Below are 12,944 nucleotides of genomic sequence, written 5' to 3'. Positions count from 1 at the left end.
AAACTGGAACAGATGTGTAGAATTGACTGGAGGAGGAGAAGCTGGAGCAAATGTTTGCCCTCAGACCTCTCCCAACCAATTATGTTTTCAAATGTGCAAAAGTATAAAGTATGTTATGGATATTTGAGTTATTACCTAATAAGAAAATTAAATTATATGAGGACAGAGACAATTATTTTAATTTTGTATGTCTCCTAGCATGTAACAATGCCCTACATTGTAATTAAGCATGTACTTAGTGAATGTTTGTTGAATGAATGAAGGTATACAACTTTACCTTCCTGAGTCTGTTTTCTCATTTTTATGCATTATATATGTATAATATACATATATGCATACTAACTTTTGTCCTATTTGGGCTGTTGTAAACATCTAAAGGCAGCTGAGAGAATAGCTTGTAAATTGTAGGGTGCTTAGAGAAGTGTAAAGAATAGTTTTTTTTTTTTTTTTTTTTTTTAAATAAGACTTCATTGCTCATTTATTGTGTTCATCTTCTCTAGGGGTATTGAAGAGGGACATACCAGAGGCTCCTGGTGACAAAGACTTCCAGCTCATTACCTTTTATTTTCTCCAGTCCTCTTCAACTAAGCCATCTGATTTTTTCAGTGACAAAGGAACTCTTTGTTACCTCTCCCTCCCTGGGGCTTTGGTGAGTAGCTGACTCATGTTCAAAAGAGAACAATCCATCCTCTTCCTCAAGAAGAATAAGAATAGCTTCCTTTTTAAAAGAGCTTTCAGATTTACAAAATTCTTTCCTGGTCCTGGGATGTAGGTAGTACAAAGTTATTATCTATAATTTTCAGAGAGGGAAATTGAGGTACAGATCTATCTCACAGGGTTGCTATTAAGTTCATATAAGTGAAGTACTTTATTATCTTTAAAGGCCTGTGTCTAAGATTATAATTATCTTTGCATCCCCTGTATTGATCGTAGTGACTTTTATAAATTTTTTTAAAATGGAATTTAACTTTTTTTTTTTTTTTTGGAGTCTTTAGGAATTCTGCTTCAGAAGAACTGTGACTCTTGATAAGTCTTGGCTACTAGCCTGGTTTTAAAACTAAATCCTTATCAAGTTAAGAGAGATCAAGATTTCCCCTGGCTATTTTAGCTATTTTAGTATAAATTTGAGAAAGTCTCAATAGAAATGCCCATGGGCCAAGGAAGAAAATGGATTAATTACTCCTTTTATCTAGTCCTTAGTAAATTTTGTAAGAATTGACAAACAAAAGGGTGGGGAAAGCCATTAAAGGAAGGGGAACCACCTTACTGAGAAGAAATTTTTATGGAATTGGGTATATAGGTATATAAAATATGTATGTGAATCAAACATTTACTGACAATAAATCATGATTTCATGACTCCCATATTCAGGTATGAGACCCTGTATGAGGTCATGAAGATGGACAATATAATGTGAATTATTGAGAACATGGACTATTTTGCTTATGTCTTTTTATTCTTTGCATCTAACACAGTACCTTTTAGGTCTGGACTTGTAATTCCATCAGTACAGAGTTCCTGGTAGGACATCCTTCAGGTAAAAGTCATAAGTGTTAAGTATCATCATAAATTTAGTAAATGTCAGCCCTATGCTTTGTTGTTGCTGTTATTGAGATATTTCAGCTGCATCTGACTCTTCATGACCCCATTTTGGGGTTTTCTTAGAAAAGATACTGGAATTGTTTGCCATTTCCTTCTCTAATTTATTTTACTTCTGAGAAAACCCTGGCAAATAGGGATCAGGAATTTGCCCAAAGTCACATAAATAGTAAATGTCTCAGGCCAGGTTTGATCTCAGGAAGATAAGTCTTTCTGATTCTAAGTCCAGCAATCCAATCACTTAGCTGCCCTATCCTTACCTTCTCACATAGTTGATGACTAAGAAATGCTTGTTGACTTGAACTCCACTCTGGGCTAACTCTCCGCTTGCTGTTTATCATCCTCATTTGTACAAGGGGGACAGTAGTTTCTGCCATGCAATTTTCATGGGGGAATTGTAAAGATCAAATGAGCTTATAGCTATGGATACGCTTTGTAAACTATAAATAGAAATGTAAGGGACTACAAGTAGAATATAGGGCAGGATATATTGAGTCATTCATTCTATAACCTTGACAGGCATTACTAACTTAGGAACTCCTGGTAACCTGTCAGACTTTATCAATGTCTGTTCTTTGCATTTGGGCATTTAAGCCTGGGTTTCTGTGTCCTCTTCAACTAAGCCATCTGATTTTTTCAGTGACAAAGGAACTCTTTGTTACCTTTCCCTCCCTGGGGCTTTGGTGAGTAGCTGACTCATGTTCAAAAGAGAACAATCCATCCTCTTCTTCAAGAAGAATAAGAATAGCTTCCTTTTTAAAAGAGCTTTCAGATTTACAAAATTCTTTCCTCATACTGGTCCTGTGATGTAGGTAGTACATATGACCTGAATATTCTTATTGGGAATTTTCTTTAAACAGTTTAGGAGCCAGAGTATTAGGCTCTTTGGATCATAGGATTGAAGATATAGAACTAAGAGGGACCTTGGAAGTTCTTTCTTTCAATTTTCTCATTTTATATATACAGAAAGATAAAATTACTTTTAAGTACATAAAGTTAGATCTGGAAGGGTCTCAGAAATCATCTTGTCCAGTGTCCTAAAGTCTAACAGGTAGTAAATGGCAGAGGAGAATTCCTAAATCCAGGGTTTTGTTTTATTTATTTATTTTTCCCCTTACTGTATCACATTGCTACCACACAGACTTAATTAACAAGCATTTACTAAATACTTCCCATGTTCTAGGAATACAAACATACTGAATGAAACCATCTCTCTTCATGAAGAGCTCACATTCTATTAATGGGAGTCAGCAAAGGGACATATAAGTATATACACACATAACTAATATAAAGAAAATAAATACAAATCTATTAAATGGAACATAATTTGGAAAGGAGGGCTTCAAAAGTTAGAAGAGGACCAGGAATGGTTTCATGTAGAAAGTCATGCTTAAGCTTTGTCTTCAAGGAGGAAAGATATCTTGTGAGACAAAATCAAGGATGGAGTTCATTTCAGGCATGAGGAGTAACTGGAATAAAGGTAGAGAGTGTTCCTTCATCAGAAGATAAGAACAGAAATATGGAACAGAAATAAGACCAATCTGGCCCAGTCACAGAATAGAGTAGGTCGATTAAAGGCCAATAAGAATGGAAAGATGGGTTGGGTTAGGTTGCAAAAGGCTTTAAAAGCTAAGTGGAAAATTTTATATTATTCATCAATAAAGTTTACTGAGTAGGGTAAATGGTCAATTCTTTACTCAAGGAGCATGCTGTGGTGGTTCTGTGAAGGATAGACTGGAATAGGGAGAAACTGGAAGTAGGGAGAGTAAAGGCTATTGTAATTATCTAAGTAAGAGGTAATGAGAGCTTTAACTAAGATAGTAGCTGTGAGAGTAGAAAGGAAGGGTGAAATATGAGATGTTGTGGAGACAGAAATGTCAAAATGTGGTAATTAATTGGATATATGGGATGAAGAAGAACAAAGAGTTGAAGATAATTCGAGGTTATGAAAGAGAACACTGAAAGATTAGAAGATGGGTGATGCTTTTTATAGAAATACAAATGTTTAGAAGACAGAAGGGCTTGGAGAAAAAAAAACAATGAATCCTGCTTTAGATAAGTTGAATTTGAGACAATTTGTGATAGAAAACTGAAACTCATTGGTAAAATAGGCTGGTTATATAGATATGGGTGTCATCTGCCTAGTGATGATGATTAAACCCATGGGAGCTGATGAGGCCATCAAGAGAGAAGATAAGGTCCAAAGCAGAACTTTGGGACACACCTAGTACCTATTAGAAAGCATGATATGGACCAAAAGCCAGCAAAGAAATTAAAGAGAGGTCAGACAAAGAGGAAAATTAGAAGAGAGTTGTGTCATAGAAAACCAGGGAGGAATGAATATCTAGGAAGAGAAGTGGTCAGCAGTGACAGATGTACCAGAAAAGGTGGAAAGAATGAAGACTAAGTAAAAGCCATTGGATTTGGCAATTAAGAGAACATTGATAATTTGGGAAACAGTGGTTTCAACTGAATGATGTTAGAAGCTGAATTGTAAAGGGCTGAAGAGTGAGCAAAAGGAGAGGAAGTGAAGGCAATCAATGTAGATAGCTTTTTCTAGGAGTCTGGCTGAGTGGCAAGAGAAATATAGGACAATAGCTTTAGGAAATGGCAAAATCCTTTTTTTATTGGTAAAGATTGGGGAAGATGGACACATTTGAAGCGTGGAGTTCAAAATTATCCAACCTATGAGAAAAGACGCTGAAGTAGATCTCTAGGCTAATAGCACTTTATTAAAAAGTCCATGGTCTCCTCCATTGAAATGAACCTCAGATCTTCCTCATGATCTAAGATACTGTCTTCCTCCATGGTCTCTTATAATTGTATGGTATAATATATATTTCTAATATAATATCATTTTAAAATGCCTGATATCCAGACAATACAGGTGAAGCAAACTAAAAATACAGAATCTCATTGGTTGATAGACTTTGCCTTTGACCTTCCAAGAGGGTCTACACAAAATGCATAATGCCATTGGTTGATGAATGGTATAATAAACATATTTTGATAGACATATCTTGACCTTTCAGGAAGTCCCACTAAGCCAATGAGCAGACTCATGGACTGGACTGATATGAAAAATCTACATAGGCTATTGGTCCACAAGGCAGGCAGGCTACAAAGTGGCAAACAGGGCCATTTATTCATCGTGTTCATGGTCATCTCCCCATATTATCCCATAAAGGGATGATAATGGATGGAGAGAAAATGAAAATAACTGGGGAACTTTCTATGTAATCGAGTCAAGGCAAAAATAAGGGTAGAGGACCTCTAGTTTCCTATGATTAAGTAAGGGAACTTACAATATATAGTACACAGTTCTAGGGCCTAATATACATAACTTATCACTACTGCGGAATCAAATCAACTTGATTAATGTTGATTGGAATAAAATAGGATCCAATTAATATCACAGAGGGCATCAGGGAAGTAACCAGAAGATAGGAAGAGGTTGAAGGTTTGGAAAATTATTGAGAGGATAATGTACTAAATAAGATAGGAGGGAATGGTATCAAGGGTACATGTAGAGGAAGGGATTGGCTTTGATAGGAAGGACCATTTCATTATCAAAGTTTGGGGAAAGTTTGGAGAATTCAAGAAACAAGGCTAAATGGGTTTTAAGATAAAGACAACGGGAGATCACAATAAATGATTTCATTTTCTCTGTAAGTTGAGACCTTCAGCCGAGAGTAATAAGAGGGAGAAGTATGGGGTTTTCTAGGAGAGAAGAGAAGACTTGAAATAATTTCTGTGGGGAATGAAATAAGAAATCAGAGAGCAATAAAAGGGTTGCCTCAGAATACAGTCATTATCCCACCAGTGTCTATTGACTGTATTTTCAAAATGATAAAAATTAGATTTCTGATCAGATATTAGACATACTCACAATCATATATTTAGCCTCCTTTTCTTTTTCTTTGTTGTTTCACAATTCTTTTGAAAGTGGCAAAAACTGCTTTATAGTCACATCATGTAAAATGTTCTAGCCACTTATATCTATTGCTCTAGCTACCTGATCTTCCTCCAAAATATCCATATCTTTACCAACTGAATTCAGTTGACATTTGTTTTTCATCTCATTGATTTTTGCTTAATGCTTAGAGGCATCTAGTTGAGTGATATATGCTTTACTTTATTCAAAAATATTATTACTTTGTATGTTATACCATATGAAGTTCTGAGGCAAAAATGCAGATGAGAGCTAGGTAGATAGATATCTAGTGGATAGGATGATAGGTCTGCAGTAAAGATGAGTCTTCCTGAATTCAAATCTGGCCTCAGACACTTACTAGTTATGTGATTCTGGACAAGTCACTTATACTGTCTGCCTCAGTTTCTTCATCTGTAAAGTGAACTGGAAAAGGAAGAGGCAAATCACTCCATTTTTTTTTTTCGCCAAGAAAACCCTATATGAGGTTATGAAAAATCAGCCATGAACGAAACCATTAAACAACAATAAATAATAAAATTTGCAGTTAAAAGAGCCACTGATGTATTTATAGCTCTTTAAGGTTTGCAAAGTGTTTTACCTAATACAACACTATGGAATAGAGTTCTCTACTTTACAAATGTTCCTGTACACAATGTACAGGATTGTACAGTAATGTGCAATTATACAGAAATGTTGGCTACTTTAGAAAGTGATTTAGTCCCAAGTACTAGAAGACTATGGAAACATTTATGGGATTCCTGGAAACTCTCCCTGTTATGTCTCTCCTTCTATATTAACCCTTGGTGAGGTAAGAAGTAAAGCTATACATCCCTATTTCCCTTTCTCTGGATGGCTGGTATGATGTTCCCACACTTGGTACTTTCCTATTGCCTGAAAGTCAGCCTTGTTTTAGGTGAGAGTGATGACAAAGTCTTTCCGAGTTGCTGGTGTTAGATTTCTAACAATAGGAATCTAGGTAGCACATTGGTTAATGTTCTTTATTTGGATTCAAAATTCGCCTCTAACACTTGCTATTTGTATGACCGTGGGCAAGGCATGTAACCTCTGTCTGCCTCAGTTTCCTCATCTGTTTATTGGGGATAATAATAACATCTATCTCCAGTGTTTGTTGTGAAAGAAAAGGAAATGATATTTGTGAAACACTTTGAAGACCTTAATGCATTGTATAAATGCTTTCTATAATGATGTCAATCTGAGTCTCTGACCCATCAATCTTGGTCACTGTTGCTTAGGAGTTCCAAATACTATAAACTGCTAAATCTTGACGAACAAAGCATGAACAATGACTTAGAATTTGATGACCTGGTTTCCAACTAATCTTATTTGGTACAAAGATTTTAGTTATAGGTTAATTGCTCCTCAGTAGCTCTTCCCAATGCCTACTAATATTCTGGCTACTTAGAATTGAATGAACAATTTTCTTTTGTGACAAGAGCAAGGAAAAGAAGGATTTTTCATCTGATCTCTGTTTTGGATTTGAGAGAAATGCTCTGAGCTGAAGCTCATCTGACTAGGTTTTGGTTCTGTCTCTGTGCCAGCCTGGCCAGCCCTTTGATCTCTTCTGTCAGGAGTGTGTAATACTAATGGCCAGCTTCATTTCCCAGAAGGGAAAGTTGGCAAGTAACTGTGGCAATCAACCATGACTTTTCTAACATCATCTGATTCTTTTTTGATTGATCATTGCTCAATAAATCTCTTCGTTTGGGATCCCAGGCATCTGTATGGGATGTATCAGGGGACCAATCTTGTTAAGTGGTGAGTTACATGGGCCTTCACTGGGAGGCCAGGAACTATCACTATGGCTAGAGAACATGAAAGGAATGAACTCTCTTCTCCCAAACTAAGCTGACAGTTGTGGAGAGATAGGTTGTGTAAGTTTTTCCAGTGTCGTGCTATATAATTATCTGCTTATGAGACACCATCTCTCCCCCTTTTCAAGGCCACACAAACTACTTTTCTTCACAGGATGTTTCATTGTTTGGAGAGTCACCTTGATCACCTCTCTTATGAGGGAAATTCTTTCTTGGGGACTGTTTCCTAAAAATGAAGGTAAGATCTGAATCAGAAATATGTTGTAAGGCTATGTTCAGCAAGCAGTCTCCAACTCAATTTGTCATCACTGACTACCCATTTATTTGTTAGATGATTTTCCAATCCTGTATATAACTCCTGTAAAGGACCTGAAGGGTTATGTACATACACGGTATTCTCCCTGAATATCTCTCTTATCTACAGGTCTATCCATATTTCAAGATCCATCTGAAAACACTTTATCTTTGATGACAGAATGCCTTTTCTGGCTCCTTCAGTTGGAAATGGTTCTTCCTTGAATTTCAACATAGTTCTTTGTTTTTATGTTATATTTCAAGTTATGATTATTTGTATTTGTATCACATTTCCTTCATAGACTGAGCTGTAGAAGGCTAAGGACTTTTTCTTAATTATCTTTGCATTTTCCCCAATACCTAGAGAACATTTTAGGCATGTAATAGATATTTGTTGAATTAAAATGATTTGAATCAACTGTACTAATTGAGAGGTAGGTTTAGATCATTCCCTCAGTTCCATGTCTCCACCAATAGCTGAAGCAATCAAGGTTAAGTTGACTTGCCCAGGGTCACTCAGGTCCTCCCAATCAAGGCTGGTACTCCATTCATTGTGCTATCTAGCTTTTCCTCCAATCATAGATAGATAAAATAGATCAGTTGAAGCCTTTCTTCTCCTGGAAACAAAACCTCCTCAAGTCTGGAACTCATGACATAAAACACAGAAAGGACATAAATTATTTTTTATTAAACCTTTTTATTTTCCAAACATATGCATGGATAATTTTTCAACATTAACTTTTGGAAAGCCTTGTGTTCCAATTTCCTCTCCTTCCCTCACCTCTTCTCCATTTATATACATACATTTTAATAACCAAGTAAGGAAAAATAGAATGCTGAAATTATTGCCTGTCAGAGACCCAGATACTCTGCTATAGTTGCTTCCCCAAAGGGCTAGAAATGTTTCAGTTCAGATGTGTTTGAACTGATGGCAGATAATCAAACACATGAGTTCCCATTGATGAATTCAAGCACCCTAGTTATCCAACTGCTTTTGCATCCTGGAAAAATATAACTAGAGGCAGATCAATGTATATATATACCATCTGGAGTTTTTCTTTGACTTTCCCAATTTAACAAATTTTAGAGTTATGAAACATCTATAATATATAAAGATCTGGAGAAGAAAACAATGTTTAGAAAAAATAAAGTTTCTGCCTTCATAGAGTGTACAGTCTAATGTATGTGCATAGGAATTAGACAGATACAAAGATAACTCATGATAACAGAATATTTTATAAGTACTTTGGAAGCATGAAAAAAATGAAATTCCTGAAAAAAAAGTCTAAAATCATTATTAATTAGGGAGAATATACAACACTTCTTTTTGAGATGCAGAAACCATTTACAAGATAGTGGGAGTAATTGCGAATTTTTAATACATTGTGACTGCTACTCCATGTCACAGTAGAAATTTTTCCTTAGTCTAACTCATACTCAAAAATGTTCAGAACCACATGCATGTTGGAGAGCAGAAACATTTTCTTTTTTTCTTAGTGTCTTTCTTAGCATGCTTATCATATGGCTGAAATATTATAGGTTCTAGGAAAGACACTAAGAAAAGGAAGAAAATGTCTCTGCTCTCTAAGAATTCTAATACCTTTACAATTTGGAAAGCAGTCAAAGGACAGGTAGCAAATGACATCTTCAAAGAACAGAACAGGAAAGGGATATAACTGGGATGCTCTACCTAAGGCAGCTCAATGATGAAGGCAGCTTTACATCCTGGGAAAACTTTAATAGTTCATCTATAAAATGTGATGGTGATAGATTTTATAGGGAGGGACAGGCAAGTATGATCGGTTCTTCTCTGTATCCAAAGGTTGCATTATATGATAAAAAAAAAAACACCAGACCTAGGCTTGGGGTTATCTTTATCACTTTCTAGTTATGTGATCTTGGACAAACCAATATGTCTTTGGGCCCCAGTTTCCTCATATGGAAAATGAGAAGGGCTGGATTAGATAATCTTTAAGGTTACTTTGAACTTTAAAATATGACCCTGTAGGTAAAGGAAGTTTCCAATAGGCAAGAATTCAACAGTTTCCAGTGAAGGACAGGACAGAGCAGGGGTGAAACAGTGGAGTGTAGGGTAAAATTTAACGCAGACACCACTTCATGGAAAAAGGATTTGTTATTGTGGTTCAGTTGTGTCCAACTCTCTGTGGACCTATTTGGGGTTTTCTTGGCAAAGATAACTAGAGTGGTTTGCCACTTCTTTTTCCAGCTCATTTTACATATGAGGAAACTGAGGCAAACAGGGTTAAGTGACTTGCTAAAGGTTACTTAACTAATAAGTGTCTGAGAATGAATTTGAACTCGTCTTACTGACTCTAGACCAAATGTTTGATATACTGTGTCATAAAGCTGTTTGGAAAAGGGGGGACCCTCCAAAAGAGGGGTTTTTGAACTATCATATGAGTTTTGAAAACTAATCTCCCTCATAGCCAAAAAAGTATCAGTGTATTATTTGAGTCTCTGGTTGTAAGGCTGCTAATTGTGCATGTGGAAATAGTCCTTGAATTTTGAGGCCCCTAGGTTTCTAGAATTGGCATAGCCAGCATGCTTCAGAACTTTGTCTTGGCTATGCTGAGACAGGGAATCCCTTTCAGACAGATAATAGCAGACAAATCAACTCTGCTACCTGCTTTCATTTGCTTCTCATTAACTAGTTTAGTGCAAAGGAATGGTTGATGAGAATGATTTTACCTATGCTATCTACGTATGTTTAGTTCATTTCCCTTCTGGCTCTGATGTCCTTGATCATGGAGAATGAGAGACTTTACAGGGCCTGGAAATGGATACCTATCATGATCTATTTCCCAACTACTTTTTCAGCCTTTATTAGAAAGACTCTGCTCTTCATATACTTGTATTCCAGTAAAATTGTGCTACTAAATCTTCCTTGATCTCATCCTGCCCAACTTTTACCTGCCTAAGTTCCCAACTGAAACTAAAGACTCCTTCACACTTTTTAATAGCATGTTGTTCAGACCTTCTGTTTGTCCTATCAAAAATCTCCATTTGTGTACATAGCATATTGTCCTGTTATGCTAAAAATTTATTTGAAGGACCAGATTCTGTATCTCTTCACTTTTGTTCTCAGGGCCTAGTATTGTGCTTTATATATAATTGGTATAATTAATGTTCAGTTTGTTTATTTTTTAGATACTCCCTTTTTTCATTTTCCTCTTATCCAATAGTTCTGTTTTTCAGGGAAAGCTCATGTTGAGGCTGACATCCATCAGATGACAGAAAGGGGAGAGTTTCAGAAGAATCCTGATTGAGATATATAGTATGGGAGTTATTAGCATGGACCCTGTCTCTCTCTCCTACTGACACTAAAAGAAAATAGAAAACCCTGGAGACTGGGAAGCTGCTTTGACACTGGAAATGCTCAAACATGTCATTTCAGCACCAAGATCAGCGCTCCTTTTTCCTCTCCCTTTCCCCTAGCCCTCCATTGCTTTAGTTTTCCCAGTATCTGATTTCCCAGGTGGTCAAGGGTGGAATGATTAATAGCATCTTTACTGTTTTGAAGAAAGGAATCTCATTCCAATGACAGGTCACAACTATTAGAAATAGCAGTTAGTGTTTCTACGCTAGGCGAATGAGAGAAATAGAGAAAACTTGTAATCTTTCCTTTTCAGGCTTCCCTTTTTTTCAAAGTCTCAACAGCAAACATTGGGAAAGTATTGTGTTAGGCCCTGAGGGGAGATATAAAAATGAATAAGATGTTACATGGGACTTTTAATCTAGTAAAACAAATAAGAAATGTAGACAGTAACTACAATATAGGTCAGCATAAGATGAATTCCTTCTATCCTATGAAAGCTTGCATCAGACAACATGAATAATGCCTTGATTGGATGTCTGAAGACCTGGGCTCAAGTTCTGCTTCTACTATGTATTATCCAAATGATGTTGTCCAAGTAACCTGCTTTCTCTAAGCTTCAGTTTCTCATCTGTAAAATGGGAATAATAATATATAAATAGCCTGCCTCAAAAGGCCATTGGTAAGACTCAAGACAACAGTATAAAATATGTTTTAACTATAAGGAACTATACAAATTTAGCTATTAATATGAACCATTTAAAAATGGAGGTATTAATTACTTTTTCTAAAAGGTATTTTCTCTTCATGGGATATTACATAAAACCAAAAAAGTCTTTAAGAGTCTAAGATCCAAATGTTGAAATTCAAGTTGAGAGAAAGATTTACTTAGTTGGAATGAGGATTTTAGTGCAGCACACAGATATCTGCCTTTGTAGGCTCAGCCTGGGGCCTCTTCTCTAGGACTTTGCTTAAAATATTGGTTCCTATTGGGGTAACCTCTGAAAGAAGGAACATGGCACTTTCAGAGCATGAGACTTTCATCTTCATGTATAATTCACAACTTTGCAGCAGCCTGACCGGTGGCTTTGCCATGTTAATAGGAAACAAATACATTGTTTTGTTTTGTTTGATTTCTGTGTCAGGCTGGAGTCTTCAAGGGATGTTTAAAAATTAATAAGCAAGAATAAAATAAGGAGAAAAAATTGTTCCTCTTGGGTATCTGGATATTTAATTCTCTCTCCGTTTTTTTTTTTTTTTTCCTGGCACTAAAACAGCTGACCCAATCTGTTCTTTAAAGACATTTTTATTTTGTTTTGAACTTAAGCAACTCTACACACACACACACACACACACACACACACACACACACACACACATACATACATATACACACACAAATTCAAATCAAACCCAGAAAACTGTAAAACTTATTAAATGTTAAATTGTAACTATTTATATTTCTCCATTTTTTTCCTGAGGCAGGATAGCATAGTGGAAAGAGGACTGGCTATAGAGTCAAAATTTCCAGATTCAGATCCAGTTAGGTCAATTATAAGCTATGCAGTCCTAAATAAATCACCTAACATCTCCTCTTTTCATTTACCCTTATGTATCAAATATATTTGTAATTAGTTTGCTTACCTTACTTACAGGTTTGTTTGTGATAACTGAAATAAGATGTTGTTATTGTATATTTACCTTAGCCCCATCTGACTCTTCATGACACCATTTAGAATTTTCTTGGCAAAAACACTAGAGAGGCTTATCATTTCTTTTTCCAACTCTTTTTATAGATGAGAAAACTGAGGCAATGAGCTTAAGTGACTTGTGCAGGTTCACACAGCTAGTAAATATCTGAGTCTGAATTTGGACTCATAAAGATGAATCTTCCTGATTCCAAGCCCAGTGTTCTATCTACTGTGTCACCTAGCTTCCCTCGGATAATGTA

General features: G+C 36.0%; 1 long non-coding RNA gene across 1 annotated transcript in view; it reads left to right on the top strand.

Annotated features, from left to right (window-relative positions):
- Positions 1-12,944, top strand: part of LOC141563330 (uncharacterized) — a 348,618-nt gene that overhangs the window by 198,972 nt on the left and 136,702 nt on the right. Inside the window, exon 7 of the long non-coding RNA XR_012488392.1 lies at positions 501-649. This is a non-coding gene — a long non-coding RNA (uncharacterized LOC141563330). The remainder of the gene's footprint in view (positions 1-500; positions 650-12,944) is intronic.

This window comes from Sminthopsis crassicaudata, chromosome 3 (assembly GCF_048593235.1).
Source record: "Sminthopsis crassicaudata isolate SCR6 chromosome 3, ASM4859323v1, whole genome shotgun sequence".
NCBI classification, from domain to species: domain Eukaryota; kingdom Metazoa; phylum Chordata; class Mammalia; order Dasyuromorphia; family Dasyuridae; genus Sminthopsis; species Sminthopsis crassicaudata.
This window is presented reverse-complemented; position numbering and strand designations above follow the sequence as displayed.